Source organism: Arachis hypogaea, chromosome 4, assembly GCF_003086295.3.
Source record: "Arachis hypogaea cultivar Tifrunner chromosome 4, arahy.Tifrunner.gnm2.J5K5, whole genome shotgun sequence".
Classification (NCBI taxonomy): Eukaryota; Viridiplantae; Streptophyta; class Magnoliopsida; order Fabales; family Fabaceae; genus Arachis; species Arachis hypogaea.
The window spans coordinates 105953221-105976050 of record NC_092039.1 but is presented as its reverse complement, the minus strand read 5'-3'; the positions used below and the strand labels follow the sequence as shown (position 1 = coordinate 105976050).

General features: G+C 38.9%; 1 non-coding gene across 1 annotated transcript; it reads right to left on the bottom strand.

The window, feature by feature from the left end:
- Positions 1-1203: 1203 nt before the first annotated feature.
- LOC112799370 (small nucleolar RNA R71) lies at positions 1204-1311 on the bottom strand. The gene has a single exon (XR_003200948.1). It is a non-coding gene; the product is annotated as a small nucleolar RNA R71 (small nucleolar RNA).
- Between the last annotated feature and the right edge of the window lie 21519 nt (positions 1312-22830).

Below are 22830 nucleotides of genomic sequence, written 5' to 3'. Positions count from 1 at the left end.
GCGTTTAACGCCAGGATGGCACAAGAGGGAAGATTCTGTTTTTTAATGCAATTTTTTCAGGTTTTCAAAGTTTTTCAAAATCAAATCTTTTTCAAATCATATCTTTTCAATCATATGCTTTCAAAATCAATTTCTTTCCTTTTTCAAAGATACTTGCTATCAATTAATGATTTGATTCAACATTTCAAGTATGTTGCCTTTTCTGTTGAGAAAGGTTTAATGTTTGAATCATACCTTTTCTTGATAGCCAAGTCATTAATTTTCAAAATCAAATCTTTTAAAATGTTTTTCAAATCATATCTTCTTAACCACATCTTTTTCAAAATAATTTTCAATCAAATCTTTTTGATTTCTAATTTCAAAATCTTTTTCAAAAATCACTTGATTTCTTTTCCACTCTTGGTTTTCGAAAATCAATTAGTGTTTTTCAAAATGTTTTCAAAATCTTTTACTTAATTTTCGAAAATTGCTTCCCTTCTTCTCACATCCTTCTATTTATGGACTAACACTATTCCTTAATGCAAAATTCGAACTCCATCTCCTTTGATAAGTTCGAATTTTCTACTTCTGTCTTCTACTTTCCTTTTCCTCTGACACCTCAAGGAATCTCTATACTGTGACATAGAGGATTCCATATTTTCTTGTTTTCTTCTCTTTCTTATAAGCAGGAGCAAAGACAAAAGCATTCTTGTTGAGGCTGACCCTGAACCTGAAAGGACCTTGAAGAGAAAGCTAAGAGAAGCCAAAGCACAACTCTCTTTAGAGGATCTGACCGAATCCTTCAAAGAAGAAGAACTCATGGCAGCCGAAAACAATAACAATGCCAACAATGCAAGGAAGGTGCTGGGTGACTTTACTGCACCTACTCCCGACTTCTATGGGAGAAGCATCTCTATCCCTGCCATTAGAGCAAACAACGTTGAGCTTAAGCCTCAATTAGTTTCTCTAATGCAACAGAATTGCAAGTTCCATGGACTTCCATTGGAAGATCCTTATCAATTTTTAGCTGAATTCTTGCAAATCTGTGATACTGTCAAGACTAATGGGGTTGACCCTGAGGTCTACAGACTTATGCTATTCCCTTTTTCTGTAAGGGACAGAGCTAGAACATGGTTGGATTCTCAACCTAAAGAAAGCCTGGACTCTTGGGAAAAGCTAGTCAATGCCTTCTTGGCAAAGTTCTTTCCACCTCAAAAATTGAGTAAGCTTAGAGTGGAAGTCCAAACCTTCAGACAGAAGGAAGGAGAATCCCTCTATGAAGCTTGGGAAAGATACAAACAATTAATCAGAAAGTGTCCTTCTGATATGCTTTCTGAATGGAGCATCATATGTATTTTCTATGATGGTCTCTCTGAACTATCCAAGATGTCTTTGGATAGCTCTGCAAAAGGATCTCTTCATCTGAAGAAGACGCCTACTGAAGCTCAAGAACTGATTGAAATGGTTGTAAATAACCAATTCATGTACACTTCTGAAAGAAATCCTGTGAACAATGGGACTAGTCAGAAGAAAGGAGTTCTTGAGATTGACACTCTGAATGCCATATTGGCTCAGAATAAAATATTGACTCAACAAGTCAATATGATTTCTCAAAGTCTGTCTGGAATGCAAAATGCACCAAGCAGTACTAAGGAGGCTTCATCTGAGGAAGAAGCCTATGATCCTGAGAACCCTTCAATGGAAGAGGTGAATTACATGGGAGAACTCTATGGAAACACCTATAATCCTTCATGGAGAAATCATCCAAATTTCTCATGGAAAGATCAACAGAGACCTCAACAAGGTTTCAACAACAATAATGGTGGAAGAAACAGGTTTAGCAATAGCAAGCCTTTTCCATCATCTTCTCAGCAACAGACAGAGAGTTCTAAGCAGAATAACTCTGACTTAGCAACCATGGTCTCTGATCTGATCAAAACCACTCAAAGTTTCATGACTGAAACAAGGTCCTCCTTTAGAAATTTGGAGGGACAAGTGGGTCAGCTGAGCAAGAAAATTACTAAACTCCCTCCTAGTACTCTTCCAAGCAATACAGAAGAAAATCCAAAAGGAGAGTGCAAGGCCATCAACATGGCCGAATTTTGGGAGCAGGAAGAGGCAGTGAACGCCACTGAGGAAGGCCTCACTGGGCGTCCACTGGCCTCCAACGAGTTCCCCAATGAGGAACCATGGGAATCTGAGGCTCAAACTGAGATCATAGAGATTCCATTGGACTTACTTCTGCCGTTCATGAGCTCTGATGAGTATTCTTCCTCTGAAGAGGATGAGTATGTCACTAAGGAGCAAGTTGCTAAATACCTTGGAGCAATCATGAAGCTAAATGACAAGTTATTTGGAAATGAGACTTGGGAGGATGAACCCCCTTTGCTCACCAAAGAACTGGATGACTTGTCTAGGCAGAAACTGCCTCAAAAGAGACAGGATCCTGGGAAGTTTTCAATACCTTGTACCATAGGCACCATGACCTTCAAGAAGGCCTTGTGTGACTTAGGGTCAAGTGTAAACCTCATGCCTCTCTCTGTAATGGAGAAGTTAGGGATCTCTGAGGTACAAGCTGCAAAAATCTCACTAGAGATGGCAGACAACTCAAGAAAACAAGCCCATGGACTTGTAGAGGATGTTCTGGTTAAAGTTGAAGACCATTACATCCCTACTGATTTCATAGTCCTAGAGACTAGGAAGTGTATGGATGAATCCATCATCCTTGGCAGACCCTTCCTAGCCACAGCAAGGGCTGTGATTGATGTTGATAGAGGAGAGTTGATCATTCAAGTGAATGAAGAGTCCTTGGTGTTTAAGGCCCAAGGATACCCCTCTGTCATCATGGAGAGGAAGCATGAAGAGCTTCCCTCAAAACAGAGCAGAACAGAGCCCCCACAGTCAAACTCTAAGTTTGGTGTTGGGAGGCCACAACCAAACTCTAAGTTTGGTGTTGAACCCCCACATTCAAACTCTAAGTTTGGTGTTGGGAGGTTCCAACATGATTCTGAGCATTTTTGAGGCTCCATGAGAGCCCTCTGTCAAGCTACTGACATTAAAGAAGCGCTTGTTGGGAGGCAACCCAATGTTATGTTTTACATATTTTTCTTTTGTTATTTTATCTTTTTTGTAGGTTGATGATCATGAGAAGTCACAAAATTAATGAAAAAAGCAAAAACAGAATGAAAAACAGGAAGAAAAACAGCACACCCTGGAGGACGCACCCACTGGCGTTTAAACGCCAGTGAGGTTAGCTGTTGGGCGTTTAACGCCCAGTCTGGCACCATTCTGGGCGTTTAACGCCAGAAAGGGGCACCAGACTGGCGTTAAACGCCAGAAATGGGCAAGAAGCTGGCGTTAAACGCCAGAAATGGGCACCAGCCCGGCGTTTAACGCCAGAATTGGCACAAAACGAGATTTTGCTTGCCATTTGGTGCAGGGATGACTTTTCCTTGACACCTCAGCATCTGTGGACCCCACAGGATCCCCACCTACCCTACCACTCTCTCTCTCTTCTTCACCCATTCACCAATCACCTCAACACCTCTTCCCCAAAAACCCTTCACCTATCAAATCCCATCTTTCTCTTCACCACTCACATCCATCCTTCATAAAACCCCACCTACCTCACCATTCAAATTCAAACCACTTTCCCACCCAAACCCACCCTCAAATGGCCGAACCTACCCCTCCCCCTCTCCTATATAAACCCATCTTCACTCCTTCATTTTCACACAACCTAAACACCACTTCTTCCCCTTCTTGGCCGAAAACAAAAGCCATTCCCATCTCCTTCATTTCTTCTTCTTCTACTCTCTTCTTTCTTAATTTGCTCGAGGACGAGCAAACCTTTTAAGTTTGGTGTGGTAAAAGCATTGCTTTTTGTTTTTCCATAACCATTTATGGCATCCAAGGCCGGAGAACCCTCTAGAAAGAGGAAAGGGAAGGCAAAAGCTTTCACCTCCGAGTCATGGGAGATGGATAGATTCATCTCAAGGGTGCATCAAGACCATTTCTATGAAGTTGTGGCCTTGAAGAAGGTGATCCCCGAGGTCCCTTTTTCACTCAAAAAGGGTGAATATCCGGAGATCCGACATGAGATCCGAAGAAGAGGTTGGGAAGTTCTTACCAACCCCATTCAACAAGTCGGAATCTTGATGGTTCAAGAGTTCTATGCCAATGCATGGATCACCAAGAACCATGACCAAAGTGTGAACCCGGATCCAAAGAATTATCTTACTATGGTTCGGGGGAAATACTTGGATTTTAGTCCGGAAAGTGTAAGGTTGGCATTCAATTTGCCTATGATGCAAGGAGATGAACATCCTTACACTAGAAGGGTCAACTTTGATCAAAGGTTGGACCAAGTCCTCACAGTCATATGTGAAGAGGGCGCCCAATGGAAGAGAGATTCAAGAGGGAAGCCGGTTCAATTGAGAAGGCATGACCTCAAACCCGTGGCTAGAGGATGGTTAGAGTTTATACAACGCTCAATCATTCCCACTAGCAACCGATCCGAAGTTACCATTAGACCGGGCTATCATGATCCATAGCATCATGATTGGAGAAGAAATAGAGGTCCATGAGGTTATAGCCCAAGAACTCTATAAGGTGGCGGACAAGTCCTCTACCTTGGCAAGGTTAGCCTTTCCTCATCTCATCTGTCACCTCTGTTATTCAGTTGGAGTTGACATAGAGGGAAACACCCCCATTGATGAGGACAAGCCCATCACTAAGAAGAGGATGGAGCACACAAGAGACCCCACTCATCATGAGATCCCTGAGATTCCTCAAGGGATGCACTTTCCTCCACAAAACTATTGGGAGCAACTGAACACCTCCCTAGGAGAATTGAGTTCCAACATGGGACAACTAAGGGTGGAGCACCAAGAACACTCCATCATCCTCCATGAAATTAGAGAAGATCAAAGAATCATGAGGGAGGAGCAACAAAGACAAGGAAGAGACATTGAGGAGCTCAAGCACTCCATAGGATCTTCAAGAGGAAGAAAGAGCCGCCATCACTAAGGTGGACCCGTTCCTTGATTTCCTTGTTCTTTATTCTTCTGTTTTTCGAATTTTATGTGCTTATGTTTATCCATGTTTGTGTCTTGAGATCATTAGTGTCTTAGTTTCTATGCCTTAAAGTTATGAATGTCCTATGAATCCATCACCTTTCTTGAATACAAACGTGCTTAATTGAAAAGGAAAGAATTGCATGAATTTTGAATTTTATAACAGTTTAATTATTTTGATGTGGTGGCAATATTTTTGTTTTCTGAATGTATGCTTAAATAGTGCATATGTATCTTGAATTTGTGGTTCATAAATGTTGGCTCTTGAAAGAATGATGAAAAAGGAGACATGTTACTGAGGATCTGAAAAATCATTAAAATGATTCTTGAAGCAAGAAAAAGCATTTCTATTCAAAAAAAAAAAATTTCGAAAAAAAAAGAGAAAAAGAAAAAGAGAAATAAAGTTGTGATCCAAGGCAATAAGAGTGTGCTTAAGAACCCTGGACACCTCTAGTTGGGGACTCTAGCAAAGCTGAGTCACAATCTGAAAAGGTTCACCTAATTATGTGTCTGTGGCATGTATGTATCCGGTGGTAATACTGGAAGACAGAGTGCTTTGGGCCACAGCCAAGACTCAATAAGTAGCTGTGTTCAAGAATCATCATACTCTACTAGGAGAATCAATAACACTATCTGGATTCTAAGTTCCTAAAGAAGCCAATCATTCTGAATTTCAAAGGATAGAGTGAGATGCCAAAACTGTTCAGAGGCAAAAAGCTAAAAGCCCCGCTCATCTGATTAATACTGATCTTCATAGATGTTTTTGGAATTCATTGCATATTCTCTTCTTTTTATCTTATTTGATTTTCAGTTGCTTGAGGACAAGCAACAAATTAAGTTTGGTGTTGTGATGAGCGGATAATTTGTACGCTTTTTGGCATTGTTTTTAGTATGTTTTTGGTATGATATAGTTAGTTTTTAGTATATTTTTATTAGTTTTTAGTTAAAATTCACTTTTCTGGACTTTACTATGAGTTTGTGTGTTTTTCTGTGATTTCAGGTATTTTCTGGCTGAAATTGAGGGGCCTGAGCAAAAATCTGATTCAGAGACTAAAAAGGACTGCAGATGCTGTTGGATTCTGACCTCCCTGCACTCGACGTGGATTTTCTGGAGCTACAGAAGCCCAATTGGCGCGCTCTCAACGGCGTTGGAAATTAGACATCCTGGGCTTTCCAGCAATATATGATAGTCCATACTTTGCCCAAGATTTGATGGCCCAAACCGGCGTTCAAAGTCACCCTCAGAAATCCCAGCGTTAAACGCTGGAACTAGCACCCAAATGGGAGTTAAACGCCCAAACTGGCACTAAAGCTGGCGTTTAACTCCAAGAGGAGTCTCTACACGAAAATATTTCAATGCTCAGCCCAAGCACACATCAAGTGGGCCCGGAAGTGGATTTTTATGTCATTTACTCATCTCTGTACACCCTAGGCTACTAGTTCTCTATAAGTAGGACCTTTTACTATTGTATTTTCATCTTTTGATCACTCTAGATCTCTAGATCATCTTTGGACACCTAGTTCTTAGATCATTGGGAGGCTGGCCTCACGGCCATGCCTAGACCTTATACTTATGTATTTTCAACGGTGGAGTTTCTACACACCATAGATTAAGGTGTGGAGCTCTGCTGTACCTCGAGTATTAATGCAATTACTATTGTTCTTCCATTCAATTCCGCTTGTTCTTGTTCTAAGATATCACTTGTTCTTCAACTTGATGAATGTGATGATCCGTGACACTCATCATCATTCTCACCTATGAACGTGTGACTGACAACCACCTCCGTTCTACCTTCGATTGGGTGAATATCTCTTGGATTCCTGATTGCACGATGCATGGTTGATCGCCTGACAACCGAGTGCTCGCCTAACAACCGAGCCAACCATTCCGTGAGATCAGAGTCTTCGTGGTATAGGCTAGAACTGATGGCGGCATTCAAGAGAATCCGGAAGGTCTAACCTTGTCTGTGGTATTCTGAGTAGGATTCAATGATTGAATGACTGTGATGTGCTTCAAACTCCTAGCAGGCGGGGCGTTAGTGACAGACGCAAAAGAATCGCTGGATTCTATTCCGGCCTGACCGAGAACCGACAGATGATTAGCCATGCTGTGACAGAGCATAGGAACATTTTCACTGAGAGGATGGGAGGTAGCCACTGACAACGGTGAAACCCTACATAAGCTTGCCATGGAAAGGAGTAAGAAGGATTGGATGAAGACAGTAGGAAAGCAGAGAGATGGAAGGGAAGGCATCTTCATGCGCTTATCTGAAGTTCCTACCAATGAATTACATAAGTATCTCTATCTCTATCTTTATGTTTTTATGCGTTCATCACCATATCCATTTGAGTTTGCCTGACTAAGATTTACAAGATGACCATAGCTTGCTTCATACTAACAATCTCCGTGGGATCGACCCTTACTCGTGTAAGGTTTATTACTTGGACGACCCAGTGCACTTGCTGGTTAGTTGTGCGAAGTTGTGTAATGCCATGGTATTGAACACCAAGTTTTGGGGTTCATGACCGGGGATTATGAGAGTTGTGAAAAGTATTGTTCACAATTTCGCGCACCAATCCGTGACACTTATCACCTTCCACAATCCATGGATGTGTGTCTGACAACCATCTTTGTTCTACATCAGATTGAATGAGTATCTCTTAGATTTCTTAATCAGAATCTTCGTGGTATAAGCTAGAATTGATGGCGGCATTCATGAGAATCCGGAAAGTCTAAACCTTGTCTATGGTATTCCGAGTAGGATTCTGGGATTGGATGACTGTGATGAGCTTCAAACTCGTGAGTGTTGGGCGTGAGGACAAACGGAAAAGAATCAATGGATTCTATTCCGACATGATCGAGAACCAACAGCTGATTAGCCGTACTATGACAGAGCATTTGGACCATTTTCACTGAGAGGATAGGAAGTAGCCATTGACAACGGTGACACCCTACATAGAGCTTGCCATGGAAGGAACTTTGCACTTTTGCATGAGAGGAAACATTATGTTACAGGAATTCAGAAGACAAAGCATCTCCAAAACTCCAACATATTCTCCATTATTGCACAACAAGTAATTATTTCACGCTCTTTTATTTTTTAGTAATTCAAACTGATAATTATAATTGATCTCCTGACTAAGAATAATAAAATAACCATAGCTTGCTTTAAGCCAACAATCTCCGTGGGATCGACCCTTACTCACGTAAGGTATTACTTGGACGACCGAGTGCACTTGCTGGTTAGTTGTGCGGATTGCAAAAGTGTGATTGCAATTTTGTGCACCAAGTTTTTGGCACCGTTGCCGGGGATTGTTTGAGTTTGAATAACTAAAGGTTTATTTGGCTGCTTAGATTAGGAATAGAGTATTGATGCTATAAAGTCATTAAATTTGAGTCCTTTAATTTCTCTTCAAAAATTTTTCAAAAATATTATTTTTCCTTAATAATTTTTAATTTTTCGTGAGTTAGTGTCTTGTTCTAAGTTTGGTGTCAATTGCATATTTTATATTTTCCTTTTAAATTTTCAAATTTGTGTTCTTTGATCTTTAAGTTGTTCTTGTTTATTTTTCTTGTTTGATTTTTAGTTTTTCTTGTTCTATGTCTTTTCTTGTTTTTCTTGTTCTTTTCCAAAGCATTAGTCTTCCAAATATATATATATATATATATATATATATATATATATATATATATATATATATATATATATATATATATATATATACCTCTTCAAAACAAGTGTTACCTTTACTGCCCAATTGGCTAGAGCATTGGTCTATGTTCTTAGTAATTGGGTATCTTCTTTTTAAAATCTTTTTCAAAAATATTTTTTCTTTGATTGAATCTTGTGCCAAACTTTAAATTTGGTGTTTTATTGTTAATCTTTTTATAATTTTCGAAAATTTTATTGAAGTTTTCTAAAAATTTTAAGTTTGGTGTTCTTTCTTTTGTTCTTATTGTTCTTTTGAATCTTCAAAGTGTTCTTGAGTCTTCTTTGTGTTTTGATCTTAAAATTTTTAAGTTTGGTGTTCCTTGGTGTTTTTCCTCCAAAATTTTCGAAAACAAGGAGGATTAGATCTAAAAATTTTAAGTCTTGTGTCTTTTGTGTGTTTTTCTCTTTCATCATAAAATTCAGAATTCAATTTCAAAAATATCCTAACCACTTTCTCTCTCCTCATTTTTTCGAAAGTTTTCAAATAATAATAATAATAATAATAATAATAATAATAATAATAATAATAATAATAATAATAATAATAATAATAATAATAATAATAATAATAATAATAATAATTTTTTTATTTTTATTTTTTTATTTCAAAAATTTATTTCTTTTTATTTATTATTTTATTTTTTATTTTATTTTATTTTGTTATTTCGGAAATTAATTTTTTTTATATAATAAAACAAATAAAATTTAAATCCACATTACCTCCTTTACTCTAACATGGACCTAAGTGGAAATGAACAGTCCAGAAGGACTCTGGGGTCATATGCTAACCCCACTACTGCTTCATATGGGAGTAGTATCTGTATACCCTCCATCGGAGTCGGTAGTTTTGAGTTGAATCCTCAGCTCATCATCATGGTGCAGCATAGTTGACAGTATTTCGGTCTTCCACAAGAAGAACCTACAGAGTTTCTGGCACAGTTTTTACAAATTGCTGACACAGTACATGATAAGGAGGTAGATCAGGATGTCTACAGGCTATTACTGTTCCCATTTACTGTAAAAGACCAAGCTAAGAGGTGGTTAAGTAACCAACCTAAGGACAGCATAAAGACATGGAAACAGTTGTCAGAAAAATTCCTGAATCACTATTTTCCTCCAAAACGGATGACACAGCTAAGGCTGAGCATCCAAGGCTTCAAACAAGGAGATAATGAATCTCTTTATGATGCTTGGGAGAGATACAGAGAGATGCTAAGAAAATGCCCCTCTGAAATGTTTTCAGAGTGGGTGCAGTTAGACATCTTCTACTATGTGCTTACAGAAAGAGCTCAGATTTCTCTAGACCACTCAGCTGGTGGATCTATACACATGAGAAAGACAATAGAAGAAGCTCAAGAGCTCATTGATACAGTTGCCAGAAATCAGCATCTGTACATAAGCAGTGAACCTTCCATGAAAGAAGAGGCTAAAACAGTAACTGCTAAACTGAGTCCTACAGAACAAGTTACTGAATTCAATCAGCAACTGGATTTTCTAACAAAACAGCTAGCCAAATTCAAGGAAATACTACAATAAACAAGAATGACTAATATGAATATGGAAGTACAGTTGAAGCAAACAGAACAACAGTTATCAAAACAAATAACAGAAGAGTGCCAAGCAGTTCAATTAAGAAGTGGAAAAAAATTAAATACCTCACTTCAAGATAGCAGGAAGCCAAGAAATGAGCAAACTAACCAAAATCCCTCTAAGGACAGTAAGAGCCCAGAGAGGAATAATTCTGGCGCTCAAACGCCAGAGAATGGGTGGAAAGCTGGCGTTGAACGCCCAAACCATGCTCAGTCCTGGCGTTCAACGCCAGAAACAAGAAAGGATTTAGCGTTGAACGCCCAAAGGGAGCACAGTTCTGGCATTCAGACACTAGAAACAAGTAAGGAGTTGGCGTCTAACGCCACTCCAGCTTCCATCGCTGGCATTCAAATGCCAGTGGGGGATCAGACACATACAAGTACTGATAATAACCCATCTAAAAAGGCTTCTCAACCCACATCTGTAGGCAATAAACCTGCAGCAACTAAGGTTGAGGAATACAAATCCAAATGCATTATCCTCAAAAACTCTGCCAAGCAGAATAGGATAAGCAATTTGCCCGCTTTGCAGACTATCTCAGGACTCTTGAAATAAAGATTCCGTTTGCAGAGGCACTTGAGCAAATACCCTCTTATGCTAAGTTTATGAAAGAGATCTTAAGTCATAAGAAGGATTGGAGGAAAACTGAAAAAAGTTTACCTCACTGAAGAATGCAGTGCAGTCATTCTGAAAAGCTTACCTGAGAAGCTCAAAGATCCCGGAAGCTTTATGATACCATGCACATTAGAGGGTACTTGTACCAAGCAAGCCCTATGTGATCTTGGGGCAAGTATCAACCTAATATCTGCATCTACTATCAAAAAGCTTGGTTTGACTGAAGAAGTCAAACCAACCCAGATATGTCTCCAACTTGCTGATGGCTCCATTAAATACCCATCAGGCGTGATTGAAGACATGATTGTCAAGGTTGGGCCATTTGCCTTTCCTACTGACTTTGTGGTGCTGGAAATGGAGGAGCACAAGAGTGCAACTCTCATTCTAGGAAGACCTTTCCTAGCAACTGGCCGAACCCTTATTGACGTCCAAAAAAGGGAAGTAACCCTGAGAGTCAATGAAGATGAGTTCAAGTTGAATGTTGTCAAAGCTATGCAGCATCCAGACACTCCAAATGACTGCATGAGCATTGATATTATTGACTCTCTGGTAAAAGAGATAATATAACTGAGAGTCTCGAATCAGAATTGGAGGATATCTTTAAAAATGTTCAGCCTGATCTGGAGGAATCAGAGAGAATAATAGAACCTCTAAAAATCCCTCAGGAAGAGGAGAAACCTCCTAAACCCGAGCTCAAACCATTACCACCATCCTTGAAATATGCATTTCTGGGAGAAGGTGATACCTTTCCTATAATCATAAGCTCTACCTTAGAGCCACAGGAAGAGGAAGCACTAATTCAAGTTCTAAAGACACACAAGACAGCTCTTGGGTGGTCCATCAGTGATCTTAAGGGCATTAGCCCAGCCAGATGCATGCACAAGATCTTATTGGAGGGTGACGCTAAGCCAGTGGTTCAACCACAAAGGCGGCTGAATCCAGTGCAGAAGAAGGTCACTAAATTACTATAGGCTAGGATTATTTATCCTATTTCTGATAGCCCCTGGGTAAGTCCTGTCCAAGTCGTCCCTAAGAAGGGTGGCATGACAGTGGTTCATAATGAAAAAAATGAACTGGTTCCTACAAGAACAGTTACAGGGTGGCGTATGTGTATTGATTACAGAAGACTCAATACAGCTACCAGAAATGATGATTTTCCTTTACCATTCATAGACCAGATGCTAGAAAGACTAACAGATCATGAATAGTACTGCTTCCTGGATGGATATTCAGGTTATAATCAAATTGCAGTAGATCCCCAGGATCAAGAGAAAATAGCATTCACATGTCCATCTGGAGTATTTGCATACAGAAGGATGCCATTTGGTCTGTGCAATGCACCTGCAACCTTTCAAAGGTGCATGCTCTCAATTTTCTCTAATATGGTGGAAAAATTTCTGGAAGTCTTCATGGATGACTTTTCAGTATTTGGAGACTCATTCAGCTCCTGTCTTGACCATCTAGCACTTGTTCTAAAGAGGTGCCAAGAGACTAACCTGGTTTTAAACTGGGAGAAATGTCACTTTATGGTGACTGAAGGAATTGTCCTTGGACACAAAATTTCGAACAAGGGAATAGAAGTGGATCAAGCTAAGGTAGAGGTAATTGAAAAATTACCACCACTAGCCAATGTTAAGGCAATCAGAAGCTTTTTGGGGGCATGCAGGATTTTATAAGAGGTTTATAAGGGATTTTTCAAAAATCACCAAACCTCTAAGTAATCTGCTAGCTGCTGACACGCTATTTATCTTTGATAATGAGTGTCTGCAGGCGTTTGAGACTCTGAAAGCTAAGCTGGTCACAGCACCAGCCATCTCTGCACCAGACTGGACATTACCTTTTGAATTAATGTGTGATGCCAGTGACCATATCATTGGTGCAGTGTTGGGACAAAGGCATGACAAGCTTTTGCACGTCATTTATTATGCCAGTCATGTTCTATGACGCACAGAAGAACTACACAACCACAGAAAAAGAGCTACTTGTAGTGGTTTATGCCATTGACAAGTTTAGACCCTATTTAGTAGGATCAAAAGTGATTGTGTACACTGACCATGCTGCTCTTAAATATCTACTCACAAAGCAGGATTCAAAACCCAGACTCATCAGATGGGTGTTACTTCTGCAAGAGTTTGATATAGAAATAAGAGATAGAAAATGGACAAAGAACCAAGTAGCAGATCACCTGTCCCGAATAGAACCAGTAGAAGGGGCATCCCTCCCTCTTATTGAGATCTCTAAAAACTTTCCGGATGAGCAACTCTTTGCCATCCAGGAAGTGCCATGGTTTTCAGACATTGCAAACTACAAGGCAGTGAGGTTTATACCCAAAGAGTACAGTAGGCAGCAATCAAAGAAATTGATCACAGATGCAAAGTACTATCTTTGGGATGAACCATATCTCTTCAAGAGATATGCAGACGGAGTAATCCGTAGATGTGTGCCTAAAGAAGAAGCACAGAAGATCCTCTGGCACTGCCATGGATCACATGATGGAGGACATTTTGGAAGTGAGTGAACAGCCACAAGAGTCCTCCAATGCGGCTTCTACTGGCCTACTCTCTATAAAGACTCCCGAGTGTTTGTACTTAACTGTGACAGTTGCCAAAGATCTGGCAATCTGCCTCTCAGTTATGCCATGCCTCAACAAGGGATCTTGGAGATTGAGTTGTTTGATGTATGGGGTATTGACTTCATGGGGCCTTTCCCACCATCATACTCAAACACTTATATTCTAGTGGCAGTGGATTATGTATCCAAATGGGTGGAAGCTATTACAACACCCACTAATGACACTAAGACAGTGCTAAAATTCCTCCAGAAACACATCTTCAGCAGATTTAGTACCCCTAGAGTATTGATCAGTGATGGGGGTACTCATTTCTGCAATAAACAGCTTTACTCTACTTTGGTTCGTTATGGAGTTAGCCACAGGGTAGCCACTCTATATCATCCACAGACAAATGGGCAAGCTGAAGTCTCTAACAAAGAACTTAAAAGAATCCTGGAACAGACTGTAATTAACCGTAGAAGGGATTGGGCAAGAAGCTTGGATGATGCTCTGTGGGCATACAGAACAGCATTCAAGACTCCCATAGGAACTTCTCCATACCAGCTTATGTATGGAAAAGCCTGTCACTTGCCAGTGAAACTGGAACATAAGGCCTACTGGGCAACCAGGTTCCTAAACCTTAATGCCAAGTTAGCTGGAGAAAAACGTTTGCTCCAGTTAAATGAGTTAGAGGAATTCAGACTCAATGCTTTCGAAAATGCAAAAATTTACAAGGAGAAAGCAAAAAGATGGCATGATAAGAAACTGTCATCCATAGTCTTTGAGACAGGGCAAAAAGTTCTGCTATTTAATTTTAGACTCAGATTATTCCCCGGGAAATTGAAATCCCGGTGGAGAGGACCATATGTGATTACAAGTGTGTCACCATATGGATACGTAGAGCTTTAGGATAATGATTCCAAAAAAAAGTTCATTGTTAATGGACAGAGAGTCAAACATTATCTTGAAGGCAATTTTGAGCAAGAATGCTCAAAACTGAGACTTGATTAAAGCTCAGTAATTGTCCAGCTAAAGACAATAAAGAAGCGCTTGCTGGGAGGCAACCTAGCCATTTACAAAGTTTATTTGATAATTAATTGATTTTTACAGGTATATGTCAATTATCTTCAAGGTAAAATAGCAATTCCTTGAGCTCACAGAGTTATAGAAGGATTCAAAGGATAAAAATAGCAAAAAGAAGTTCACTAGTGCGAAAACACCAGTAAGAGCTGTTTTGGGCGTTCAATGCCAGAAAGAAGCATCTTCTGGGCGTTGAACGCCAGAAAGAAGCACCTTCTGGGCGTTGAACGCTAGAAAGAAGCACCTTCTGGGTGTTCAACGCCAGATTTACAGCGTCCTAGGCATTCAGAAAAATGTCCAGTGACAAAGGAGTTCCTGGCGTTCAACGCCAGAAAGAAGCAACAGCTGGGCGTTGAATACCCAGGAGAAGCTGCACATGGGCGTTAAACGCCCAAAACATGCAGCGTTTGGGCGTTTAACGCCAAGATGGTGGGGAGGAGGTAATTTTATTTTTACTTCACAAAATTTTTTAAATTTTTTACGTTTCAAATCATGATTTCTTGCATAAACATGTTACAAACTCTCATCCTTTAATTCCAAAAATTTTAATCCTAATTTCTAAAATCCCTTTTTTAAAAATATCAAATGTATCTTAATCCATAAACACAAATCTTTTTCCAATCCAATCCAACTCTTTTTCAAATCTTTTTCAACTCATCATATCTTGTGAATTTCAAAATTGCCTCTCCCTCTATTCCTCTCCTTTCCTTTCTTTTGCTTGAGGACAAGCAAACCTCTAAGTTTGGTGTTGAGATTTGCCATGATCACTGAGCTAAAACTCATCAAGATCATGGCACAAAGGGAACAGGAAGAGCAACGATGTGACTTGAAGGAACTGAAGCTTCAGAAATTATCTTTTGAAGGATCAAGCACCCCATAGACTAGAGGAACACCCACTTCCCAAAATAAAGGTTGTTGAGTCCTAATCTTTGCCTTAACTCTGTGATAACTGTTCTTATTATGAATTTACCTTAGAAGCTACATATTAGTAGTAGTAATTAGTATCTCTATTTTGACGTTATTTCCAATTAAGTTATAATTTATTTTTCTCATCATCATCAAACATGAATAAAATAGTAGATTTTTAGAATAAAGAGGCAATTTAATTTTTTCGAGTTCTTAATAACGAAAATTCTAATTATTTATATGTGGTGGCAATACTTTTTGTCTTCTGAATGAATGCTTGAACAGTGCATATTTTTATATTGAATTTTATGAATGTTAAAATTGTTGGCTCCTGAAAGAATGATGAACAAGAGAAATGTTATTGATAATCTGAAAAATCATGAAATTGATTCTTAAAGCAAGAAAAAGCAGTGAAAAACAAGCTTGCAAAAAAAAAAAAAGCAAAAGAGGTAGAAAAAGCCAATAGCCCTTTAAACCAAAAGGCAAGGGTGAAAAGGATCCAAGGCTTTGAGCATCAATGGATAGGAGGGGCCCAAGGAAATAAATCCAGGCCTAAGCGGCTAAATCAAGCTGTCCCTAACCATGTGCTTGTGGCATGTAGGTCCAAGTGAAAGGCTTGAGACTAAGTGGTTAAAGTCGTAATTCAAAGCAAAAGTGTAACACCCTACCATACAGAGTCTTATGCTTAAGTCATAATTCAGAGATGGCAAGGTATTACGACCTCTAAAATAAAAATTTAGTACGTATAGTAGTATGAATGATTGATTATAACTAGGAGCCTTTGTAGAAAAAAAAGGGGTAAACAAAAATCGCAACTCGAAAACGCAACACTTCGATCGATAACATAACGAACAAGGATAACCAACGCGTGATTATATATATACAAAGGAGTGTCAAAAACAGGAATATCAAGACTCAAAATCCGGCTGCGAAGATAACTGGTCCGAGCATAGCAATATATACATATGATAAAAATAAGGAAAACCCCAAAGGAAACCCAAAGGGACACAAATACATAAAACCTATTCTCCAAAATCTCCCATAAGAGGAGTCATCACAGTTTGTATTATTTAATGGAGATAAAAGTATCTAAGCAAAACATATAAACCAAAACATAGCCCCGAGAACAAAGGATCTTCGCAAATCTCGAAGTCTCCAGCATGCCTCAGCGGAAAACCTCACGTCCTGCATCTGAAAACCACAAAATCCGCATGGGTGAGAACCAGAGGTCCCCAGCATGGTAACAGCTTCCACATATATAATACATAATAATGGAGGAAAGCCAAAGGCAATCCTAGAACTTCCTCCAGATAATTCAAAGCTTATAAACAAGCTAAACCATATAAGGGTATCTGACTAAAGATCCTTCAGTCTAACTAATACTTCCCTTTCCAATTCCTTCTCACCTCCCAACCACCAGCAGGAGTATAATGTAGCAAACACAATTATATCAGACAAGAAATATACAAATAGGGACAAATAAGGCAGTTAGACAATTAGCAAGTAATATGCAGTCAAATAGGCAATCTCAAACAATTCATATAGTATGCATATGATGAATGCCTGTCCCTAGTGGCTGATGATATCATCTGTCGGTTATAGAGCCAACCCGACAAGTCCTGGCAGTTAACCATTGGACTGTCCCTCTGTCGTGTCTCCCCAACTTGAGTCATACTCAAAGTAAACTTGATCATAATCATGATCCATATCCATCACCCTCACTGGTGAATATTTATCCATCACCATCACTGGTGAATATTTATCCATCACCATCACTCGTGAATATTTTTGGGGGTGAGCTCGTCCGGGAATTTCACAGTGCCCGGCCACCCTGACGACATAGGGTCAAAAGAGCTTCAAGTCTCGACCTGGAGCACATGGTGGCTAGCCACTGCTTTCTCCCAGGGAAACTCTCATCTCCGATAATGGAAGTGCAACATTCACAATTCATTCAACAGCATATATATGCATTTATACATAGCCATAATCATGGCTCCGCCGTAACACGGCAATAATCCAGCCATCCGGCTCACGGTTAAATCCATAACCAGCCGTTTCATCAACAATTACAGCCTTTCGGCCCATGGCATAACAAGCACTTCCACCACCATCCTCCGCATCTCACATAATCATGCTTGATCCTCATTGATCATCCATTTTCCCCTTGCTTCACTCGCAAGTTACCACATTCACTAGCCTTTCTTCTCATAGCTAGACATATCATAATGATTTAAGATATAAGTGGTGAGATCAGAGGCTTAGAAGTATGAGATTTGGCTTTTAAAACTCAAAAATCAACTTTGGGATGAAAATAGGTCCACGCGTACGCGCACCCCACGCACACGCGTGGATGGCCTCGAAAACTCATCGACGCGTAAGCGTCATGCACGCTAACGCGTGGATTGAAAACTATCCAAACGACGCGCACGCGTCAACCACGCGTACGCGTGGGTACTCTCGTGCCCCAGGCACAAAACTGGCACAGTTCTGGCATAACTCTCTGGAAAATGGCTGGGCATTGGGTGCAGCACATCGGCGCGCCCGCGCACATCACGCGCACGCGTGGATGGCGCTTTCGAGAAGAACAGCACGTACGCGCCAAGTGCGCCTACGCGCGGGGGGTCATTCTGCTAAAAATTTTTCTAAGTTAAAAGCTGCAGAATTCACAGTTTTAAACCCCAATCTTCCAACGGACATAACTTCCTCATTTTAAATCATTTTTCACCCGTTCTTCGAACGGCATGGACATCCCGGATCCAATTTCATTTCTAAATAGATTTGGCACAAAACAGAGATTCGTAGTCCAAGTTATGTCCCGTCAAAGTATGCCCAAAAACCATGTTTTTCATAAAAACCACAAAGTGCCATTTTCAAACAGGCCATTTTCAACTCTTTTCAAAATCAATCAACACATGCCAATTTCATGCCTTTTCTTTGAAATCAATCAATATATATCAAATTCAATATCAAGCCTCCTCAACTCACACATTGACACATTACCATAAATTACAAAATCACTATCTCATCATTTTAACCCACTTCACCCAAGTGGCTCAAACTCAAACATATTGACATATCATATACTCTTCCTCATGCCAATTCTCAACAACACCAATTCCAATAAATCATCATGGTATACAATTAATATCATACTCACCATCAACATGGTTCAACCCACAATTCAACCATAACTAATCATCAAGCATATATCACAACATGCATATTTCTCATACATCATACCATCAAGGCATCATTAATCATCATCACATATATGACCACATCATATATCTCAATCATTCAACAACATCAACCATTCAACGCCTATCTTAGGGCCTCTAGCCTAAGTATTTCCTACCACATTACATATTAGATACGGGAAACCGAAACCATACCTTAGCCGATTTCCCAAGCTCAACCGGAGCACTTCCAAACCACTTATCCACAAGCTCTCAAGGCCTCAATACCTCCAAGAACAGATTTTTTACCACCAAATCCCTTTTTCAAGCTTTTCAAAATCACCAATCAAGCTCCAATATTCACATATACACAACCTAAGTCACAATCATCATACCCATACACAACATCTCAATACCCAAACATCATAGAACAACAAAATTACACTAGGGTTGAGAATCTTACCACACCCAAGGTCCAAGGAGACAAGATTAACCTTCTCCTTCAAGAGAGTTGGGTCCTATAACATCAAAGAGCCCAAAATCTCAACATTTTTGCTCATAAAACTCGAAAACAAGGCTGGAATTTCGAAGAGCAAAACGTGGCTTACCTCAAGATTAATTGTATGGGTTTTGTAGAGCTCTCCGCGGTGAACGCGTGGCCGCAAACAGAGCGGCAATCGGAGCTCTAGATCAAAAGTTATGGTGGTTTGAAGATCAAGTGAGAGAAAGAACTTGAGAGAGTGTTCTTCCCTCCATGGCCTCCATTTTCAGCATGTGAGTGTGTAGTGTGTTTAGTGAGGAGAGAGAATGCTGAAAACTAGGGTTTTGGTTTAGTTATGTTGGGCCAAGGGCCCACTTTGGGTCCGGTTGGCCCGGTTTGGCCCGTTCGGTCCAATCTTGGCCCGAATTCTATAAAATTTGTACCAAAATTCTCATCTCAATCTCCTCTATCATATTTAGCCACAAAAAATCATATTTTGGGCTTTCTAGAATAAATTCTCATTTATAGGCTAATTAGCCATTAATTAGCCGGGTTTTACAAAAAGAGTGTGCTTAAGAACTCTGGACACCTCTAATTGGGGCCTCTAGCAAAGCTAAGTCACAATCTAAAAAGGTTCACCCAGTTATGTGTCTGTGGTATTTATGTATCCGGTGGTAATGCTGGAAAACAAAGTGCCTAGGGCCACGGCCAAGACTCATAAAGTATATGTGTTCAAGAATCAACATACTAAACTAGGAGAATCAATAATACTATCTGAATTCTGAGTTCCTATGGATGCCAATCATTCTGAATTTCAAAGGATAAAGTGACATGCCAAAACTGTTCAGAAGCAAAAAGCTACTAGCCCCGCTCATCTAATTAGAATCTGAGCTTCACTTAAAACTCTGAGATATTATTGCTTCTTAATTTCTTTTTATCCTATTTTATTTATCTAGTTGCTTGGGGACAAGCAACAGTTTAAGTTTGGTGTTGTGATGAGTGGATATTTTATACGTTTTTTGGGGGGTAATTTCATGTAGATTTTAGTATGTTTTAGTTAGTTTTTAGTATAATTTTATTTATTTTTAGGTAAAATTCATATTTCTGGACTCTACTATGAGTTTGTGTGTTTTTCTGTAATTTCAGGTATTTTCTGGCTGAAATTGAGGGAGCTGAGCAAAAATCTGATTTAGGCTGAAAAAGGACTGCTGATGTTGTTGGATTCTGACCTCCCTGCACTCGGAATGGATTGTTTGGAGCTACAGAACTCCAATTGGCGCGCTCTCAATTGGGATGGAAAGTAGACATCCAGGGCTTTCCAGCAATATATAATAGTCCATACTTTGTGCGAAGATAGATGACGTAAAATGGCGTTCAACGCCAGTTCTATGTTGCAGTCTGGCGTTCAGCGCCAGAAACAGGTTGCAAGTTGGAGTTCAACGCCAGAAACAGGTTACAACCTAGCGTTCAACTTCAAAAACAGCCCAGGCACGTGAGAAGCTTAAGTCTCAACCCCATCACACACCAAGTGGGCCCCAAAAGTGGATTTCTGCACCAATTATCTTAGTTTACTTATTTTCTGTAAACCTAGGTTATTAGTTTAGTATTTAAACAACTTTTAGAGACTTATTTTGGATCTCATAACATTTTTAGATCTGAATTTTATACTCTTTGACGGCATGAGTCTCTAAACTCCATTGTTGGGGGTGAGGAGCTCTGCAACGTCTCGATGAATTAATGCAATTATTTCTATTTTTCCATTCAAACATGCGTGTTCCTATCTAAGATGTTCATTCGCGCTTAACTATGGAGAAGGTGGTGATCCGTGACACTTATCACCTTTCTCAATCCGTGAACGTGTGTCTGACAACCACCTCCGTTCTACATTAGATTGAATGAGTATCTCTTAGATTCCTTAATAAGAATCTTCATGGTATATGCTAGAATTGATGGCGGCATTCATGAGAATCCGAAAAGTCTAAACCTTATCTGTGGTATTCCGAGTAGGATTCTGGGATTGGATGACTGTGACGAGCTTCAAACTCGCGAGTGTTGGGCGTGATGACAAACGCAAAAGAATCAATGGATTCTATTCCGACATGATCGAGAACCAACAGCTGATTAGCCGTGCTGTGACAGAGCATTTGGACCATTTTCACTGAGAGGATGGGAAGTAGTCATTGACAATGGTGACACCCTACATAGAGCTTGCCATGGAAGGAACTTTGCACTTTTGCATGAGAGGAAACATTATATTACAGGAATTCAGAAGACAAAGCATCTCCAAAACTCTAACATATTCTCCATTATTGCACAACAAGTAATTATTTCACGCTCTTTTATTTTTTAGTAATTCAAACTGATAATTATAATTGATCTCTTGACTAAGAATAATAAAATAACCATAACTTGCTTCAAGCCAACAATCTCCGTGGAATCGACCCTTACTCACGTAAGGTATTACTTGGACGACCCAGTGCACTTGCTAGTTAGTTGTGCGGATTGCAATTTCGTGCACCAGACCACTAATTGTGTGAATACAAATTTATATTTAAAATAAAAATTGACCGTTTATTTCAAATTTAAAAAAAATAAATAAAAATTGACATTACTGTCGAAATTATCGTAGGAATAATCCGATGGTAATAGTGCACGAAACATTTTTTTGGCACTAATAACACGTTAAAAGAATCTGCCGGTATCTAATTAGTTTTCCGAGCCAATATCCGTTGTAATTTCTAATATTAATTACCATTGGACGAAAAAATTCTGATAATAAACATTTATCGACAAGATTTATACCGTTTGATTGTTTCTGACGATAAATTCGAAGATAATTAAATTATCCGTCAAATTTTATATATTTTTTCGACGGTATTCAACATTTTTTTTTATAGTATAAATTAGAACTTTTAATCATCACTCTTTAATATAGAAAAAAGGATCAATAGACACGTTAGTGTCCGTTGAACATATCTATTGATATATATTCATATATATATATATATATATATATATATATATATATATATATATATATATATATATATATATATATATATATATAATTCACTTGATTTATATGTTAAATACAAATCAATTAACACCTTATACAGCATATTTTGCTACAAATACATAAGTTTGTCTGGACACACTCTCTTAACTTTTTACATACTCTTATAAATGATTACAACATGTGTTATTCTGATGCATATTTTAAAAATTAGTTTTATTACCATAATTTAAAATGTTACAACTCAATTGATTTTATATGTATAGAAATGATCCAATCATGAAAATTTCTCTAGTAAAATAAAAAGAGTGGAATTGTGATAGATGAAGAAGAATAGACAAAGTTTAGAAAAGAATGAAAAATAAAGATAAAAAGAATGAATATATTCTCATATCGTCTCTAATTGTATGTTAATAAATAAAACTATGTTAATATATTTATTATTTAAGGATGGCCATCCGTTTAACTTTCCGCCCAACTTTGGTTTCTTTCAGGTCATAAGGCACTTTTAATAGATTTCAAAGCTTTATAAATTGCAAGTAAAGTTAATTATGGTGTAAAATTTAATTTACCAACTTTGTTTGAAAAGTAACATGTATGCTTTTCCTTTATTGATCTCTCTCAAAGAATTTTCAAACGACACATATATTG